The sequence below is a fragment of the Sciurus carolinensis genome, unplaced genomic scaffold, assembly GCF_902686445.1.
Source record: "Sciurus carolinensis unplaced genomic scaffold, mSciCar1.2, whole genome shotgun sequence".
NCBI lineage: Eukaryota > Metazoa > Chordata > Mammalia > Rodentia > Sciuridae > Sciurus > Sciurus carolinensis.
The window spans coordinates 177,939-196,897 of NW_025920141.1; positions in this window are offsets into that span (position 1 = coordinate 177,939).

Below are 18,959 nucleotides of genomic sequence, written 5' to 3' on the forward strand. Positions count from 1 at the left end.
TTTTATTTAGAGCATCGGAGGCTTTAGGAGGTAAAGTCACAGATTTACATGGTTAGGAAAGAGTAGTACAAGATGATTTGGAACCAAGATGTTTGATGGCTGAGATGTTTTTTTAACCACCCTATGGGTATTCCATAAACATCAGGCAATTGAGTATTACCTGTGCTGTAATTCAATTATTTACTTTCTTAATTTTTAGAATAAAATATTTTGCCTCATTCTAAGCAATATTATCTATTAAGGCACAGTTTGAGGCTTTACTGATAACTCCATGCCAAAAAAAAAAAAAGAAAGAAAGAAAACAATAAAGTAAAAAGTATATGCCATGTGTTTTGTTTCTAAATTATTGTCAAGATACATTAGGAAAACATATTGACCCAGCATACAATTTCTTTAAGGAATTTACAGCTTTGACATGCTGCATAACCGGTATCTCTCTTCTTCTTCTCCCTTTCTTTCTGGATCCTTCCTTCCTCCTTTCTTTCTCCAGTCCTCAGGAAGCCAACTAAGTCTGTTTCGGCCTTATTAGCCCTCCCACCATCTCCACATTCTTTGCTCAGCTTCTTCCTCCAATATTTTGTTGCAAATTAGGTCACCAACTTCACAGATCCCTACTGGATAGCCTCCAGTTTCCTAAGAATTTCCTGAAAAAAAAAAAAAAAAGGTCATTCCAGAGAATGAGGACAATAGACAACATTATGGTCCTTCCTGTGATTCTGTGTGCCAGATTTGGTGGAAGTCCTCATCCCATTCCAGCTCTTTTAAACCTCTCTACAATTTCATGTAACACCCATTGAGTATCCTATTTTTCAGATGAGAAAATGGAAACTAAGAATGGTTGTCTCCTACTAAGAACACCTGGGGGAAAGTGATAAAGCCAGGATGGGGACCTAGATAATCACTCTTGAGCACAAACTTTTAACAGCTTTCTTCTAAATTTGAGGAATTGAGAAAGTTCCCCTTGGTGAGTTTCATTCCACAGTTTTTCACTCGGTTCTTTAGATTTTTTTTTCTCAAAAACTCACCAAATTGTTTCAGAAAGAATCCCAGCCTTACTGTAAGACATGTGACTTTGATTTCTGAAACATGTGAATGTTCCAGCATACATCAGAACTTTCCCTTCTCAACCCTGACCACGATCTTGCCTTATAAGAGAACATTCATTTCCAACAATATAGAAGGAGCTTTCTATTTATATAAGCTAAAATGGGTTCTTTCCATTTCAAACATAAAAGTTAAAAAAGCTAAGAATGAGTAAGTACCAGAAATTGAGTGTTACGGCTTGATTCATGATGTAAGACTGAATTTGCTTGACTATCATTCAGAGTCCCTGGCTCACTGCATTGCTAGAAAACCAGTCATGTGAGGAAGAAGTCAACGTTGAACTGATTTGTATCTTGAGAAATAAACAAAGACAATATAAAAAGTAAATTTGCGTTTGTCCTATATCTCAGGGAAAATCTGGTGAACTGGAGAACCATGGTTTTTGGAATTAAGAGGATTTCAATTAACACCTGGCCACTTAGGGACATAACATTAACCAGTTTTAGTTCCTTATCTAAAAATGGGGTTATGAGTCCCAGAGGGACTTGGGATGAATTAACTGTGTGAGAGGTCCATGTAGCACTTGGACATGTGGAAGAGATTTACCACCGCCACTCTTTCAACTTCTTCCCCATCAGCGACACAATCACTCCTCTAGAATCCATATCCCTCAAGTACAGGGATTAAACAAACATCTACAAAGTCCTTGACAGATTTAACTGTCCCTCTGACAGATGTTCCCTCTGCAAATTTGAAAAGACCCATAGCAACCTTCTTTTCTCAGATCCCAATTCTGTGAAGCCTGGATCCAGAAGTTTCAGCATTGATTACAGCACAAGTCATCCCCACAATCCAGGAGGGCCAGAATTACTAAAGTGGTTAAACTAATAAAATCCATCTCACTTTGTTCTCTCTTTCTGTACCTACTGAGATCTTTCATTTCTTGGTACTGTGCTGCTGCTTCCCCATGACATGCTGTCTCCCATCCCCTGGTCTTTGGTATGTGGTTCACTTCAGCTTCTGATTCCCTTCATCACCATCTTAATTTTTGGTATCTACTGTCTCTCTGTTATTCTTCTATTCCTTCTCATTTCTTCAGAATTCCTTTGATGGAGACATGGAAAGGGATGAAGGTCATTGTGGAGGCAGTAACCATGTCCTTTCTCTCTCTCTCTCTTTTTTTTTTTTTTTGGTACCAGAGATTGAACCCAGGAACACTTAACTACTGAGCCATATCTCCAGCCCTTATTTCTATTTTATTTAGAGACAGAGTCTCACTGAGATTCTTATGGCCTTGTTAAGTTGCTGAGGCTGGCTTTGAACTCGAAATCCCTCTGCCTCAGCCTCCTGAGGAACTGGGATTACTGGCCTGAGCCACCTCATACGTTATGTTGAAGTGTGAAAAGATGAGAATAAGAATTGACCTCTTGGTACAAGTATCCCATCTGATGTGTCAGTTACGTATCATTTTGCTTTATGATATCTATCCTTCCCTTGACTGAGCTCTTGAGGAGCTTATCTTCACCTCTTATTGTACCTCCATGCCTGACAACAGTTGACCTGGAGAAACTAGCCATTTCCACTTCATCCTCATCTCAGAAGCCAACATTAAGTTGGCCATCAAAGCTTCAGATGAGTGGGTACAGAGTGACATGACTCTATCTCCATCCATGGATGGTTGGATCAGAGGCAAACCTTTCTCCCAAGGAGGTTCCATTATGTTTTTTTCCCTTAAAAATTCAGAATTCAGACTCTCCTTGTTAAGTCAGGCTCTGTTTTGAAATTAGAGGTGATGGGAAGTCAGGTTTGTGGCAGTTATATTTGTCTGTATGTTGGCTGAAGAAGAAAAAGCAAACAGTAAAAAGAAATGAGAGAGGGAACAGAAGAGAGGAGAGGATAGTTGAGTTGGGAATGAAAATATATGTTGTTCTCAGAGGAATATAGCTTCCTTCAATCCAAAGAGGTTTTACAACATGGTTTTAGGTTCCCTTTGGGTCCGGTGAATTTTTCTGCCCTTAGTAGACCCCCTGAGAAACCTCTATGTTTTGTTTAAGCTACTCTTTAAGGATTAGGGCCTGTATTGCAGGTAATTTCATAAAGAAATGGCCTTTGATGTAGAGGTGAGAAACTTGTAGATTTGATTGACATAGGTTTCTATCTCCAAAGAATCACATTAGAAAGATAGGAGACAATTTTATCAAAGGCCATTTGGATACACTGGCAGTAAGCTTTGAGAAATATTGAGGCTCAAATGTCAGCAGTTCTCAAACTCACACTAAATTAGATTGCTCAGTAATTCAGTAACCAGGTTTTAATATCTCCATCCATAAAATGGCAAAATTGGAGAAGCAGACTGGAATTGGAGTAGCGAAGAGCTACCTATGCTTGAATGTGTGATTTGGATGCACACTGAGCTCTGACTCTTACTCACTGAGATTTCAGGCAAGTTGTTTAATGACACCAGGACTCAGCTTCCCTGTGTGTTAACTGACATAAGATGCCTGTCTTTGTGGTGAGAATTATGGGGAATAAGAAAACAAAGAGGAAGGAGGAGGAAGAAAAAGGGGGAAAGCAAGATTAGGGAAGGGGTTGGGGTGGAAGGAAGAAATGAGAAGTTCCCTTCTAATGGTTTAAGTGTCCCCTTGCTCTAGAGCACTTACAAACTGACATGAAGATGAAAGGCATTTAATCCACACAGCCTACCAGAAGGTGTGACTTTCACCATTTATTTTTTTTTTGGCATATTGGTGTGGTTCTTTCCTTTTCACTCTTTAGTTTTCATGTGTGTAATACTGGGAATTGAACACAGAGGTGCTTTACCACTCAGTTAAATCCCCAACTCATTCTTAAAATTTTATTTTGAGAGAGTCTGATTAAGCTGAGGAGCCTGACCTCAAACTTGAGATCTTCCTGCTTCAACCTCCTGAGCCACTGAAGTTATAGTTGTGCACCATCATATCTGCCTGCCATTGTTCATTGTGCTATTTTAATTTCAGCATTAGTCATTTCATTTTTATCTATAAATTCTTCCTTTTATCTATACCTTTATTGGTTTAGAAATATATCATTCATGCTCAAGGCTAATCTGTCCTGAGTGACCCTAACTGAACATTTTAGAATATTTGAGTTTAATCTCGAACTTGAAAATTCATTCACTGCTATATTCTTGGAAGACTGCCTGAATGCATCCATCTGTTATTCAAGGAACTTACTGAATACATACTACCTGATTTTTAATCTTTTCTCCTATTTAATATATTTTTTCTAGCATTTCTAACTAACAAAAACTCCAGAATGTCATTTTTTTATATATAAAGGACATGCAAAGGCTACAGTAGGAGGTGAAGATCTTTGGAGAACCTTATATGTTAATATGAGATAATGTGAAACTGGATTTGATGTCCTGATGTTGCTGTCTGACTTGTCTGCAGCCCTATTATTACATTGGTTTTAATTATAGCTATTATCCTCCTTGTCACCTTCTACCAACTTTTACCATTTTATTTTTTCTCTCATATTAGGGAAAAATAATTTAATCTTTAGTCCTTATTTGCATAAAATTTGAATTGTTCTGAATTGAGAATCTAAATATCAGTTTTTACACTAATTTTGAAATTCATTAATGAGATTTTTTACACAATCCTTTTAACTCTATTATCTCTCAATTTTTTTCTTTAATCCATAAAATGGGACTAAATGCACCCATCTTATTGTGTTTATGTTGCATGTTCCTGTGTGATAGAAAATTAAAGTTTCATCTTATTGAAAGAGAAATGCTAATGTAGCATTTCATCTTATATCCACTGCTAATACTATTCTAATTGTTTATTGGTAATGATAGATTTTTTTCAGGTTATTTGTATTTAGCCTCATTTTTACTTTTCATTCATCTGTTATCAACACTAAGTTAAAATAAACTATGAAGAGTTATGTGACCTTCGAAATCTTCATTAATATTTCTTCATCTTCTTCTTCCTTACTATCATACTAGGATGTGGAAAGTTTTGGTAGTGCGAATTTGAATGGAAAGCATAAATGTGGAGAAGATTGAATCACTTGGTAATGAAAAGAGTCAGATTTTTGCCTTATACACACCTGCACACCATTTCCAGAGTTCCCTATCACTTTAGACTCTATGTCTGAGAAGTGTGATATTGATTGCCATATTGCAGAAGTCAGCGCAGCAGCCCACATCCCCAGGAGAATCGCAGACTCTGGCAGCACAAGATGGATGACTGACAGCCGGCACCCAGTCCTTTATTTCTGACAAAGCTTTCATTTGACATTAATTGTCTATCTCCTCTCCTGTTAGCAGCTGCTAGTTTCCAATCTAATGCCCAAATGCCAATCAGCTACTAGTTATTTTTAATTAAGACCACTCACAAATTTCTCTCACATCACATGCATGGAAAGGAGGGGAATCCTTTTATTCATAATCGAATTTCACGTGTAAATTGCCTTCATCACACTTGTCTGGCAGTCCTGTAGCGTGCCAGGGAAGAGAAGCACTTTTTCCTGTTCAGTGATGCATGGACTCCACACCTTGTTTCTCGGACACACAGCTATGATCATCTGTTTTTATTTGTATCTCATTAAGTCTGCAGCAGCTGGGTATTGACCATCCCAACCTGTGACCTCCATTGTCCATGACAAGATGGCACTAGCTTCACTTGGTCAGCCTCTGAGATGGATCTACAGGAATTACTTTCAAAAGAATTATTCTGGGGTGGGTAATGGTGATTCTCTGACAATGTATAAACTTTATCTTATGATCTGACAATGATCAGGTTATTTATCTTGGTTCATAGTCAAGGTTCACTTGAATATAGTAGTTAAAGTAACTTAAGTATATAGAAAATAAAAATGTTAAGCCCCTTTGATGTGTACAATAACTTCCATTTTTATTTTCTAAGAAAATTCTTTTTTTTATTTGTTGATTTATGTTTTGGTAGCAGGGATTGAACCTAGGGGTGCTTAACCACTGAGCCATATCCCCAGCCCTTTTTATATTATTTTATTTTATTTTATTTTATTTTATTTTATTTTATATTATTTTATTTTATTTTATTTTGAGACAGGGTCTCACTAAGTTACTGAGGGCCTCACTAAGTGCCTAGCTTTGAACTTGTGATGCTTCTGCTTGAACGTGCCCAATAGCTGGGATTACAGGTATGCATCACCACAGGCAGCTATTTGCTAAGAGAATTCTTCTACACATTTAAAAAGTTTACATTAAAATGGGGGGAATTTGCTTTTTAAAAATTGTATGATGGGGTAATTAGGACATTGTAGGAATAAACAAAGTGGAACTTTCTTTTTCGAATAAGAAAAAAAAAGATGTAATCTGGACCATACATTTATTATAATTAGAAAATGTTTCCAAATTTAGTTCTGGACTTGAAATCCAAAACATACTTCTGGTGGTTGCATCCATAACTGGAGAATGAAGAAGTGGGGGAGGTCCTTTCAGTCTTTGATCCACACAATAGATATTTTGGATATGCCTATCCAAAAGAAGACAGCTCTGCCAGGTATTTAATCATGCCAAACACTGCAAGAGCACATCCATTCAGGGCCCAAGTGCCTGGCTGGCGAGTTCTGCTTGAACCTGGGCTGAATTCACTCCTACAAGGTCTGTACATGTTTCCTAAAGCTAAACACTGACTATGGCACCCTCCTGCTAAAACTCTTCCAGGGGTACCCCTCCCTGAACACATTGTTGTTTGTGTCTCTGTAGATTCTAAAACTTCCTGGTTGAATTTCCTTCCACCTACCCTTCCCCAGTCTTTCCCTTTTTACTCTTGACAGACATCAGAACATTCAGTATGTATGGCACTCTTCCATGTTCTTTACATGTATTATGTCATTTAATTCTCACAGCATATGTGTTTGCAGATGCATGAGCTGAGTTGTAGAGTGGTGCTGTAATTTTCCTAATGTGATAATAACTGGCAGAGCTATGACTGGATCCCAGAGATTCTGCCTATGCTTTTGAGGATTTTATTGCATGGTTACCTGAAGTTACTCACAGACAAACTAGCATAAAGCATCATTGTAACAATGATTCAGTACCTTGTCTGTGTCCAAAAACTTGTGCACAACCACTGGTTATTTAGTATCTGGTTTTGTAATTGTTCATATCTCTTTCCCTCAAAATCCCATGAAAGAAGAAAATACCCTTTATTTTTGCACAACTAGCGTCACATTAAGGACACAGATTATAGGCTGAATAAACAGTTATTTTTCCCATTAATAAATGCATGTCCGTTGAAGGGATAAAAATGCAAAATCACAGGAATTCAGTGTGAAAAAATACCATAATGGACAATTTTATAGAGAGTGGAAAATGCTTGCAAGACATACCTGTCGCTTTCACATGGGGGGTGTATATGATCTTCAAATGATCATAATGTGTTAAGTTTTCTTTTTATTGACTGAATACACCCATTTAAATATCTTAAATATCTATCGTTCTTTTTGTACCTACACATGAATAAAAATACATCTGAAAATTTATATTCCAAATATTTAGTAGTATTTTTTGACAGATAAAGTTATAGAAGCTTTCCTTTTCTGCTCTATTTATTGCCCTATTTTTTGCATTGCATGATCAAACTCAAGGTTAAAGAAATCCTCACAACATGAATTATTAGACACATAGCATTTCAAGAGCTTCTGTATTAACAGTCATACACAAGTCTGGAATTTAAAATGGGAATTCTATACCAGAAAGAGAAATTTAGTAGCCACAGCATAAAAAATGGCCTTTTAGACTATGAGATAGATAACTTCAAAAATTAAAAAAAAAGAAAAATGGAATAAGAAGAGACAGATAACATACTTTCCTTGCTTAGTCATTCAAACCATAAAAGATTTATTCTCTCACACATATTTGATCATCCTCCTCCCACAAAACATTTGGAGATTGCCATTGACGATCTCAATTGGAGAAGTTGTAAATCCATTTAGCACATTCTCATGGAATATCTGCTATGCATCCAATAGTACTCACATCATTTAATGTATTACATATAAATGATACACAAGCCAGGGACATGGGTACAAATATTATTAGCATGTTACAGATGAAGACATGGAAATGCAGTGATCAACATAATTTCTTGAGGTTATCATGAAATGGATGAGTAAGGATTCTCAGAGACCTAGTCTCTAAATTACATCAGTGGAAACCAAGACACAAAACTGCAACAGTCATGTTTATGTAAATTAAGAAATGAAGACCAACTCATTGAGCTGGAGGAACTCAAAGCATAGATGTTGATTTTAACATCAATTAAAATTGAAGACCAACTCATTGAGCTGGAGGAACTCAAAGCATAGATGTTGATTTTAAAATCAATTAAAAAAAACTCAATACAGAGGGAAATGAGAGGGAGGAGGGGGTGGGGGTATGAAAGACGGTGGAATGAGACAGATATCAGTATTCTTTGTGCACGTATGATTACAAGAATGGTATGAATCTACGTCGTGCACAGCCATAGAAATGAAAAGTTGTACTCCATTTCCATACAATGAATCAAAATGCAGTCTGTAAAGCTAAAAAAATAAATAAATAAACTTTTTTAAAAACCCTCATAATCCCAATGGAGTTGATTTCATATAGGCAGTTTTTGTTTCGTTTGCTGGCTATGTGGCTTATTCTCTTCTTTACATTTCCTTATTTCTCTCCCTTTATCAATCTTATGAAAAGTGATACACCCAACAGAACATTCAGCAGACACTTCTGGTGCTTTTGTAGAAAGATTAGCTTGAAGATATGCAGCAGCTTCTGTCTAGTTCTCATGGAACCCCAAGAAAATATGGCAAAAGAGTCTGAGTACCCAGAGAATGTCATGCTGTGAAGAAATTCAAGTAGCCACATGAACAGGTCCCGTGGGAGAGGGGAAAAGACACACAACAGAGATTGTCACAATGTCCTCAGTCATTCAATACTCCACAAGTCCCCACACACTGTGGAGCACAGGGAAGTGGCCCCTGATTACCTGGACCCAAAGATTATTGAGATCTAAAGGTAATACGGTGATGAATGAATTCACCAAGTTTTGTCATAGCTATTTGTTCCATATCTACCATAGTAGATAAACAGAATAGAGTTCATGTCTCTTTCTAGAATAGGTAAAATTGAGGAATAGTCTTTCTCTCTTTTCTTCCTTATCTCTTTCCCACACTGCACCTTCTTACCTGGCCTTGCAAGGACATTTCTTCCAAGATGCACTTCTGTCAGTATAGAGAGACTCTAAGTTTAAGGGGGGTCATGGTTTTTACTGGCATGGTTTTTATTGGCAGAATGATGAGAAGTATAATACTAAAATTTGGAACTGAAAGGAAAGTAAAGTGTTCACACACATATACCTCCATTCAAACGCTCAGTAAACCATCCCCACATCTCTGAGTCTGTCTTTACCAGTGGTACACACTCACTGCTGTAGACTGATATAAAACAATCTCTCACTGACACTTTGATAATCTGTAGAAAGAGATGCTCTCGAAAGTCTGATTTCTGTTTGGTAGATCTCCTTCATTTTGATGCAGCTTCTCTTGTCAACTGAGAATTTCAAAGATAAATACAATTTCTGAAGATCAACCTCTTATATTTGCAAAAAGTTCTCATAGGATTCATTTTATACTTTTTTTAAACAATGTATCATTGTGCAGTAGATTTTTACCTTTTATGTGTGTTCAATTTACTCAAACTGTTGCTTTCTATTCTTACATTGTTTTCATTTGTCTATTCAGTATTAGGATCATGAATTACCTATTACCTTGATTGATTTCATATCTTGGCTACTGTGCATAGGGCTTCCATAAATGTGTGAGTGCAGATATTTTTTCCACAAAATTCCATCAGTGAATGAATGGATAAAGACAATGTGGTACAGATACACAGTGGAATGTTATTCAGACATTAAAGAGTGAAATACTGTAATATGTAATAACACAGATGAGTCTGGAAGACATTACATGAAGTAAAATAAGTCAGGTGCACAAAGACAAATACCACATGATTTCATTTATATGTGGAATTTAAAAAGTTGAGCTCATAGAAGGAAAGTATTGAATAGAGCTTACCAGAAGCTGGGGAAGAGTGATGATTGGAAAGTGGAAGTTGGACAATTAGTGCCAAGGGTCAGTTAGGTAGAAAGTGTCAGTTCTGGTGTCCTAAGGAAGAGTATGGTGAGACACAGTGCATATTTTGTACAAATCTAGAATCTAAATATTCTCATCACAGAAAAATGATAACTGTTTGATGTGATGTAACTGCCAATTATCTTTACTTGATCATTACACAATGTATAGATGAATAAAAACATCACATTTAACTCATAAAATGTTTCATTGTGTGTCAATTAAAGATAAATTCTAAAAATTAAAAATTAAAAACAAATGCAAAATTAAATTCCTAAGTAGAAAATAGAATTATGGAACAAGGAACACGGAAAATAATTGTTTTAGTTAGTTTTGGCATTGCTGTGACCAAAATACCTGACAAGAAATCCTTAGAGGAGGGCAAGTTTATTTGGGGCTCATGGTTTCAGAAATCTCAGTCTTTAGAAGGATGAGTCCATTGCTCTGGGCCCAAGACGAGGCAGAACGTTATGTCAGAAGGGCATCAAGGAGGAAAGCAGATGCCCTCAAGTCAGGAAGGAAGCAGAGAAAGAGAGAGGAAGGTGCTGCAGGGAGAACAGCTCTTCCAGTGACCCACCTCCTCCAGTCATGACCCACCTACCTACAGTTACCACCCAGTCAGTCCATTTAAACTAAGGTGAACTGATTAGGTTGTAGCTCTCAAAATCTGATCATTTCCTCTCTGAATAGTCTGGCACTAACAGGAACTTTTGGGGGAACACTTCATATCCATGCTTCAGCAATTGAATAAAAACCTACTCCAACTTCTTATTTGCACATGAGTTAAATGAGGTCCTGAGATTATAAATGACTTTTTTCAGGTTACAGTCTCAATGAACGCCACTGACTATAGTGCAGGGTCTCTTCACTGCACCACTATTGACATTTGAGGTTGAACCATCCTTAGCGGCAGGAGGCTGTGTTGTGCAGGATGTTTAGCAGTAGCCTTGACCTCTACCCACTGTATGCCAGTAGTCTCTCCCCTTGTGACAAACAAAAGTGACTTCTAACTTTCCTAAATATACCTAGCTGGGTAAAACCATTCCTGGTTGACAATCACTGCTTTAGACAATCTAATACATGAATTCTTTCTACTCATTTAGTTTTTTCTTGCTTTCCCTGTCACCCAGCCTAAAATTAGAATGCTCCCAACAGAGACAAATTAGAATATGCTTTCCTTTGCACAGGCACCAGAGTGTGGTAGATTCAACAAACACAAAACTTCCTTGAATGCCCTGACTAAATGACAAGGAAAAGCCAGCTAAAGAGCAAGCCTTTTTCCCCCTCTATGCCTCTTGAGAACTCTCTGTCTGTGGTCTGCTGCTCTAACAGCTTACTGAGCAATAAGTGAAGTCTGATACTTCAGTGCCTGCTTTTCAAACTAAAAACTTCTTCTCAGCAAAGAAACAATCAATAATGCAAAGAGAGAGCCTAGAGATTGGGAGAAAAATCTTAACCACATGCACCTCAGATAAAGCATTAATCTCTAGGATATATGAAGAACTCAAAGCACTTAACACCAAAAAACAAATAACACAATCAATAAATGGGTTAAGGAACTGAAGAGACACTTCACAGAAGAAGATATATAATCAATCATCAAATATATGAAAAAATGTTCAACTTCTCTAGCAATTAGAGAAATGCAAATCAAAACTACTCTACAATTTCATCTCACTCCAATCAGAATGGCAATTATCAAGAATACAAGCAACAAAAAATGTTGTGGAGGATGTTGAGAAAAAGGCATACTCATACATTGCTGGTGGGAATGCAAAATGGTGCAACCATTGTAGAAAGCAGTATGGAGATTCCTCAGAAAACTTGGAACGGACCCACCATTTGACCAGTTATCCCACTCTTCGGTTTATAAGCACAGAACTTAAAATCAGCAAACTACAGTGACATTGTCACATCAATGTTTATAACAGCTCAACTCACAATAGTTAAACTATGGAACCAACCTAAGTGCTCTTCAATGGATGAATAGGTAAATAAAATATGTTCTACATATAAGATGGCATATTACTCAGCTTTAAGGAAGAATGAATTTATGGCATATGCTGGTAAGTGGATGGAGTTGGAGAATATCATGTTAAGTGAAATAAGCCAAACCCAAAAAAACAAAGGCCAAAGGTTTTCTCTCATATGGGGAAGCTAATTCACAATATGGAACTGGGAGATAGGGAAGAATAAAGTTACTTTATATTAGGTAGAGGGGAGTGAAGGAAGGGGAAGGGGTATGGGAGTAGGAAGGACATACAGTGAAACAGACATTATTACCTCATATACACATATGACTGCATGACTAATGTGATCCTACAATATGTACAATCAGAAAAATAAAAAGTTACACTTCATTTATGTATGATTATCAAAATGTATAAATGCATTCTACTGTCACGTGCAACTAATTAGAGCAAATAAATTTTTTTCAAAAAGGATGAATGCAAAAAGATATGCAAAGTAAAAAATTATATAGGCAAAGTTAAAATAGCTCCCAGACTGGTAAAAAGTAACCATAATTTCATTGAAGTCACTCAAATATATATTAAAAAAGGTATTAGATCACTATCTGTGAAAAACAATATTGGTAAAAAAAAAAAAAAGCCAATCCCCAGTCTCATCACACAAGGAAAAAACAGCCCTTTAAAAATAAAGACATTCTGCTTGTGGACTTCAGATACATTCTTCTCAATTTAACTTGTTTTCTCTAAAGATGACTTGAAGTTTAAGCAAGGTTGTGATTTCCCTACTGTGGAAAAATGTGTGCCATTTATTTTAAAGTCCTCAGACTCACAAAAGGAAGTAGTTCCAGAAAAAGACTTTTGTCCATTCACAATTCATGCAGCCAATGGCTCAAGAACTCACTCTGCACCAGATGCCCTCTGTGGATTTAGTTGTTTAGAAGACGCAGTAGTGCAATAACGGAGCAGAATCCACAGACCCAAAAGAATTATGGCCATGAGAGGAAGTTGTAAGTGGAGTCCACTGTGCTAACTTTCATGATAGCCTTAGCCTCCTAGACCTGAATTCAATATGTGAAGAGGGACCCAAGTAAGACTGAAAGTTTTGTGGGCACACACAGTACAAGCAATTTTCTAGGCCAAAGGGATACCATGTACAAACAGAAAGATGTTAGAGCTTCTGAGATGGATGCCCAGATTGTTATGGACCCATCTCCTTTGTCCCCAAGCGAAATCCTGATGCACAAGACTAAGCTCCCTCTTCTCTGACTCCATCAGATCCACTGTCTTTTGTGCTGCCTGACCCATTTATCTTGTGTGTTTCTTTGTCCTGGTAATAAGCCTCTGATTTATTTAGTCATGTAAAGATTAACACAACTCAGAAACAAAATTTTATTCAGAAACCGAGTTATAGATCTGTACCTCTCTTCCTTCTCTTTTAAATCAAAGTAATATTACTTAAACCTCATACAGTTTAAACAAAATCCTCCTAGAAAGTTTCCATTACAGAGGCAGCATTATTCAATATAAGTTGGTGAGATATCTATGCAGTTCACAATGATACTTTATGTGTACTTCTAAGTATGGAATACAGTGTGCTCTTGGGTATTCACCCCAGAACACAAGCATTATGAATTTCACTTAACCACAGTTAGACGAGATATCTTCATGAACCCAACTCATTGTGCCACATGTTGCCTACTATCTGCCTTCCCTTCCTTAGCTAGGACAGCAAAGACACGGTGACTATGATAGATGTTCTTCAAGTTGTATTTCAGATCAGCATCCACAATTCCCACAAACTTACCTCACCTCACTCCATCTTCATAACCATACTCACAGTAATGATCTTTTCTCAAGTCCTACTGAACTGTGGACTGAATTAAGTGTTTTATATGAAAGTTGTCTCAAATGTAGTTCTTGCCCACTGGGGACAGGCAGATGTGAGGAAGCTTTGTTGAAACAACCATATCTTTTTTATAATTCTCTTTTAAGTGGAATAAATTTATATTCATTTTATATAGGAGGAAACTATAACTGAGACACATGAAGAGAAACTAACACCAAGGTTACCACAAGAAACTCCAACATAACCTTCTTAACATTTTTGTTGAAATCAACATTTTTGTTCAAATCCCAGAGAGTGTCGCCCAGTCCTAAATTCATGCTGAAGACAAGGCTGCAAGTTCAAGTTTTCCAAGAAGTTCATGAACTAAAAGATATCTTCTTGGTTACTCTAAGTTCAGAAAACTCTAAAGTTCACCAGAAAAGGTGAAAAAAAGTTGATAGGAAATGTGTTTTTTTTTTATTTATTCATATTTTAATTAGTCTATTAACATGTGGAAGTAATGCACTTAAATGGGACCTTGGCAGGAAAAGCACATTTTAAACAATAAGAAACCAGGGGAATAATTGAATATAGCTATTATTTTTGGCAGCAGTCTTTTCTTACATCTTCTTTTTTTCTTTTTGTTTCTCCTCTCTTGTAACAAAAGGGGAAAATGTTTAAATGAGAGAAGATTGCACAGAGTTGGGGATTAACATTTAATTTACATAATGTCAGTGTGTTAAAGACTATGTAGAAGGGGCGATCCAAGATGGCGGCCTAGAGGGAGACTGCACCCCCCAGTCGCTCCAGAACCCTGGAGTTAAGAAAGGGAGGCATTGAGAGATTCGGACTGAAATAGAGCCACAGGTGAGTCTGCCAACTGGGTAAAGCTCGGCCCAGGTGGCAGGCCCAGATAGAGGTGGCTTATCGGAGCTGGGCAGGGCAACTAGAGTCATTCACAGGCAGCCCTGTGCACTCCGGCGGTCGGCCCCGCCCACACAGCCAGCTTCTCCAGGTTCTCGGAACAGAACTGGCCCGCTAGTGAGAGCCTTTCTGACCAGAACAAGCTCCGAGTCCTGGAGCCCCTGCAGCGTACTCCGGCAACGAACCAGCGGAGAGCCGCGATCAGCAAGCAGCCTCTGGGATTAGGGCAGGGCAGCCAGAGACCTCTTCAGGCGGCTCTGCCCACTCCGGCTGCAGGCTCTCTTCACGGGGCGATCCAAGATGGCGGCCTAGAGGGAGACTGCACCCCTAGTCGCTCCAGAACCCAGGAGTTAAGAAGGGGAGGCATTGAGAGACTCGGACTGAAATAGAGCCACAGGTGAGTCTGCCCACTGGGAAAAGCTCAGCCCGGGTGGCAGTCCCAGATAGAGGTGGCTTATTGGAGCCGGGCAGGGCAGCTAGAGTCTTCCCAAGGTAGCCTTCCACACTCTGGCAGTGGGCTCCTCCCAGATGGCCAGCTGCACGGCACAGGCCCACAGTGAGAGCATTTCCGCACAGAGCCAGTTCCAAACCGTGGAACCAGTACGGGGCTAGGGGCAGTTTTCTTCGGATGAGCTGCTTTATCAGATTCCTCCAAGACATCAGGCTACTGAAGGCTGGGAGGTGATACACTGGAAATCTACTGGGACACTATAAGCCAGTAGCGGAAAACTGCAATATCTCAGGGTCCCACTGACAACTGACCAATATGAGAAAACAAGGGAAGAAAATGTCCCAAACAAACCTAGATACTACATCAATAAAACCCAATGACAGCACAGCAGAAGAAATGTCAGAAAGGGAGTTCAGAATGTACGTAATTAAAATGATAAGGGAAGCTAATGAGGAGATGAAAGAGCAAATGCAGGCATTGAAGGAGGAGATGAAAGAGCAAATGCAGGCATTAAATGATCGCACCAATCAACAGTTAAAAGACCAAATACTGGGAAGCAAGAGATCATTTCAATAAAGAGTTAGAGATACTGAAAAAAAACCAAACTGAAATCCTTGAAATGAAGGAAACAATAAACCAAGTTAAAAACTCCATAGAAAGCATAACCAATAGGATAGAACACCTGGAAGACAGAACCTCAGACATTGAAGACAAATTATTTAATCTTGAAAGCAAAGTTGGCCAAACAGAAAAGATGGTAAGAAATCATGAACAGAATCTACAAGAATTATGGGATATCATGAAAAGGCCAAATTTAAGAATTATTGGGATTGAGGAAGGCTTAGAGAAACAAACCAAAGGAATGAACACTCTATTCAATGAAATAATAACAGAAAATTTCCCAAATCTGAAGAATGAAATGGAAAACCAAGTACAAGAGGCTTATAGAACTCCAAACATACAAAATTACAACAGACCCATACCAAGGCACATTATTATGAAAATACCTAACATACAAAATAAAGACAGAATTTTAAAGGCCGCGAGAGAAAAGAATCAAATTACATTCAGAGGGAAACCAATAAGAATATCAGCAGATTTTTCAATCCAGACCCTAAAAGCTAGAAGGGCCTGGAACAACATATACCAAGCCCTGAAAGAAAATGGATGCCAATCAAGAATCTTATACCCAGCAAAACTTACCTTCAAATTTGACGATGAAATAAGATCCTTCCATGATAAACAAAAGCTAAAGGAATTTACAAAAAGAAAGCCAGCATTACAGAACATTCTCAGCAAAATATTCCATGAGGAAGAGATGAAAAACAACGATGCAAATCAGCAACAGGAGGCGCTAGCCTAAAGGAATAGCCAAATAAAGGAGAAACCAAATCATGTCAAAAACAAATATGAGTCAATTGACTGGGAATACAAATCATATCACAATAATAACCCTAAATGTTAATGGCCTGAATTCATCAATCAAAAGACACAGACTGGCATATTGGATTAAAAAGAAAAATCCAACAATATGCTGCCTGCAAGAGACTCACCTCATAGAAAGAGACACCCATAGACTAAAGGTGAAAGGATGGGGAAAAATATACCATGCACACGGACACAGCAAAAAAGCTGGAAGTATCCATCCTCATCTCAGATAATGTGGACTTCAAACCAAAACTAATCAGAAGGGATAAAGAAGGACATTACATGCTGCTTAAGGGAAGCATAAATCAGCAAGACATAACAATCATAAATATCTATGCCCCGAACATTGGCTCATCCACGTACGTCAAACAAATCCTTCTCAATTACAGAATTCAAATAGACCACAACACAATAATACTAGGCGATTTTAACACACCTCTCTCACCACTGGATAGATCGTCCAAACAAAAATTGAATAAAGAAACTATAGATCTCAACAACACAATCAGCAATTTAGACTTAACGGACATATATAGAATATACCATCCAACAAAGAACGAATACACTTTCTTCTCAGCAGCACATGGATCCTTCTCTAAAATAGACCATATTTTATGCCACAAAGCTACTGTTAGCAAATACAAGAAGATAGAGATACTACCTTGTACTCTATCAGATCATAATGGATTGAAATTAGAAATAAATGACAGAATAAAAAGCAGAAACTTCTCCAATACCTGGAGACTAAATAATACACTATTATATGATGAATGGATAACAGAAGACATCAGGAGGGAAATAAAAAAATTCTTAGAAGTAAATGAGAACAAAGACACATCATATCAAAATCTCTGGGACACTATGAAAGCAGTACTTAGAGGAAGATTTATTTCATGGGGTGCATTCAAAAAAAGAAGTAGAAATCAACAAATAAACGACTTAACACTACAGCTCAAAGCACTAGAAAAAGAAGAGCAGACCAATACCAAAAGTAGTAGAAGACAGGAAATAGTTAAAATCAGAGCCGAAATCAACGAAATCGAAACAAAAGAAACAATTGGAAAAATTAACAAAATAAATAGTTGGTTCTTTGAAAAAATAAATAAAATTGATAAACCCTTAGCCACACTAACAAAGAGAAAGAGGGAGAAAACTCAAATTACTAAAATTCGGAATGAACAAGGAAACATCACAACAGACACTGAGTGAAATACAAAACATAATTAAAAGCTATTTCGAAAATCTATACTCCAACAAAACAGAAAACCTCGAAGACATCAACAAATTTCTAGAGACATATGAACTACCTAAACTGAACGAGGAGGACATACACAACTTAAATAAACCAATTTCAAGCAATGAAATAGAAGAGGTCATCAAAAGCCTACCAACAAAGAAAAGTCCAGGACCAGATGGGTTCTCAGCCAAGTTCTACAAAACCTTTAAAGAAGAGCTCATTCCAATACTTCTCAAACTATTCCATGAAATAGAAGAGGAGGGAACCCTACCAAACTCGTTCTATGAAGCCAATATCACCCTGATACCTAAACCAGACAGAGACACATCGAGGAAAGAAAATTTCAGACCAATATCCTTAATGAATATCGATGCAAAAATTCTCAACAAAATTGTAGCAAATCGCATACAAATATATATTAAAAAGATAGTGCACCACGATCAAGTGGGTTTTATCCCAGGGATGCAAGGTTGGTTCAACATTCGGAAATCAATAAATGTCATTCACCATATCAACAGACTTAAAGTTAAGAATCACATTATTATTTCAATAGATGCAGAAAAAGCATTTGATAAAATACAGCATCCCTTCATGCTCAAAACACTAGAAAAAATTGGGGTAGTGGGAACATTCCTAAACATTATAAAGGCAATCTACGCTAAGCCCATGGCTAATATCATTCTAAATGGTGAAAAACTGAAAGCGTTCCCCCTAAAAACTGGAACAAGGCAGGGATGCCCTCTTTCACCTGCTTCTATTCAACATCGTCCTTGAGACTCTATCCAGAGCAATCAGTCAAACCAAAGAAATTAAAGGGATACGAATTGGAAAAGAAGAACTCAAACTATCCCTGTTCGCTGATGACATGATTATATATTTAGAGGAACCTGGAAATTCCACCAGAAAACTTTTAGAACTCATAAGTGAATTCAG